Below are 3,169 nucleotides of genomic sequence, written 5' to 3'. Positions count from 1 at the left end.
CACCCTTCTGAGTAATACCCCTCCCCACCTTCTCACTATATAGAAGGGTCTGGAAACTTCTGTTTCAGTGTATCTGAAGAAGTGTGCATGCACACGAAAGCTCATACCAAGAACTAACTTAGTTGGTCTTTAAGGTGCTACTGGAAGGAATTTTTTTTGTTTTATCTCACAGGGTCATTGTGGGGATTAAATGAGGAAAGGGAGAACCATTGTATGCCTCCTTGATCTCCTTGGAAGAAACAGTGGGATATAAATGCAGTGAATGCACAATAGATAAATGAACAGAAATAGGAACAGGGAAGGTAATTATCACAGCATCTACGATGGCCTTGGGAAGTAGGGCAGCTGTGTTTTGGATAAAATGGAGTGTTTCAAGAAGTGGCAGAGATATATTTCTAGATTTGTCTGGCAGGGCAAGAAGCCTCGAATAAAATTTAAGATATTAACTGATGCTAAAGAAAGAGGTGGATTTGCCCTGCTGGACTTAAAACTTTATTATGAATCAGCCGCATTTTGCTGGCTGAGAGAATGGATGCTTCTTGAGAACACTGACGTGTTGGATTTAGAAGGTTTCAACAATGTTTTTGGGTGGCATGCATATTTGTGGTATGATAAGGTCAAAGCACATAAAGCGTTTAAAAACCATATTGTCAGAAAAGCACTGTTTAATGTTTGGATAAGATATAAGGACTTGCTTGAAAATAAAACCCCAAGGTGGCTGTCACCAATGGAAGCGAAAGCTCAGAAAAAGCTCAATATGGAGGCCAAATGGCCGAAATATTGGGAAATTTTGGAACAAGAGGGAGACAGACTAAAATTGCAGAGTTTTGAAAAGTTAAAAAACAGAGTGTGAGATTGGCTTCATTATTACCAGATAATGGAGGCATATAATTTGGACCAAAAAATGGCTTCCAGGTGGAAAAATAAAAATTGGAAACAGAACTGCTAGATCCTAAAATTAAGAATTTATCAAGAATGTACAACTTGCTGTTGAAATGGAATACTCAGGATGAAACGGTGAAATCTGTTACGATTAAATGGGCACAAGACGTTGGACATAATATTATGATGGCTGACTGGGAACAGTTATGGACCACAGGTATGAAGTTTACGGCATGTAATGCCTTAAGAGAGAATATAATGAAAATGATCTACAGGTGGTACATGACGCCAGTCAAGCTTGCAAAAATTTATCATCTGCCCGATAATAAATGTTGGAAATGTAAAGAGACCGAAGGTACATTCTTTCACCTTTGGTGGACATGCCCAAGGATTAAGACCTTCTGGGAGATGATCTATAATGAAATGAAAAAGGTATTTAAATATACCTTTCTGAAGAAACCAGAGGCCTTTCTCCTGGGCATGGTCGGCCAATTGGTGCCAAAGAAGGACAGAACTTTCTTTATGTATGCTACAACAGCAGCAAGAATACTTATTGCAAAGTATTGGAAGACACAAGATTTACCCACCCGGGATGAATGTAATGGACTATATGGAACTGGCGGAAATGACTGGCAGAATCCGAGACCAGGGAGAAGAGTCGGTAGAAGAAGATTGGAAGAAATTTAAAGACTATCTACAGAAACATTGTAAAATTAATAAATGTTAGAAGGATGTTGGAATGAAGTTATGTGGTTTTAGCAGAAATCTTATAAGGGTTTAGGAAAAAATAGACCATTAATTGGTGAAATGAGGGAAAGTAAAGTTACATTATATTAAGATAAATAACAGAACAAAAAGTGGAAAAGACTATTTACAGAAACACTGTAAAATTAATATCTGTTAGAAGGATGTTGGAACAATATTATATGATTTTAGCAGGAAGGATATAAAGGATTTGGGAATAACTGACTGTTAATTGGTGAAAGGAGGAAAAGTAAAGCTACATTATATTAAGACAATTTACAGGACAAAAAATTTAAAAGAGGGAAAGGATTTGCTGAAATAGATAATAGACCTAGAATACAAAAAGGGAGGTGTGAGGAGGTCAAGGAAATAAGCTAATGAAAGAATGGTAATGAGGAGATCTGATGCATTTTCTGTTTTGCGTTTTTGTTTTTGTTTAATGGGTTTTATTTCTCTGGTTTTTGTGTGTGTTTTTTTCCTCTTTTTATATTGTGGTGTGTTGTTTTATTTTTGTTTAATGTGGTATGTCCATCTTTTCTTTCTGTAATTGTTGAAACTTTAATAAATATTATTTTAAAAAAAAGGGAAGTAGGGCAGCTGTGTTTGCTTTGTATATGTCCAAGCCACCAACTCCCTTTTTCTTCTGACACTTGGCCAAGGAGGAGACCAGAGCTTTGAGCTGGAAAAGGAATTGGCTGGCTGGCCAGCTCCCTCCTGCCTCCCCAGGGCTTCCCTCAGACCCCCTTTTAGGCAGAAATAGAGTCAGCCCAAGCACTTAGCAGGTGGCGTCTGGGGACATGCAAATGACAATGGTCCCTCAAAATTCTAATTCTAAATTAAAGAAAGATCATTGCCATAACTGTGAGCAGGATGTAAGAGACAAGAGGAAAGCAGGCAGGGACTCTGAGAAGGTAAACAATGGCTTAAAGGCTAGCTTTTGGAAGGAGTCCCAGGATTTGGGCCCATCGGACCCACACAGTGTGCACTGAACATGCAGCAGAAGGAGCAAGTAACTTGAATCCATTAGATCTACCCCCAAGAACAGGAGGAAACAAACTTCATCCAAGCTTGTGACAGCCCTTTAGAGATTTGAAGATGGCTCTCATATCTCCTGCCAATCTCTTTCCCGAGGTAAACGTCTCCAACTCCCTCAATCATTGTTCACAAGGCTTGGTTTCCAGACCCTGGAATGTCTTGGTCAGCCTCCTCTGCACACACCCCAACTTGTCAATATCTTCCATTAATTGTGGTGCCCAGAATTAGACACAATATTGAGCAGATTCATCCTCTAAGGAATGCATTGCCTACCACCGCCACTGATTGTGAGATGTGCTAATTCCTCAAAGTAAACAAGGTTGAATTGACACCAGTCAATCAGCAGACTCTGGGAGTTCTATCAAGACTGCTTGGAGTGCAATTCCTTTTGTGGTGTGCAGTGACCTCCAGAGTGAACGTCCTTATTCTAAAAAGTGCACTTCTGTTAGAAACCAGGCATCATGAGAGTCTGAATGGATGCCCATATTCTCCCCTCCCCATCCTGGCA

Source organism: Podarcis cretensis (assembly GCF_951804945.1).
Source record: "Podarcis cretensis genome assembly, chromosome: 6".
Classification (NCBI taxonomy): Eukaryota; Metazoa; Chordata; class Lepidosauria; order Squamata; family Lacertidae; genus Podarcis; species Podarcis cretensis.
Note: the sequence above shows the minus strand (reverse complement) of the source record.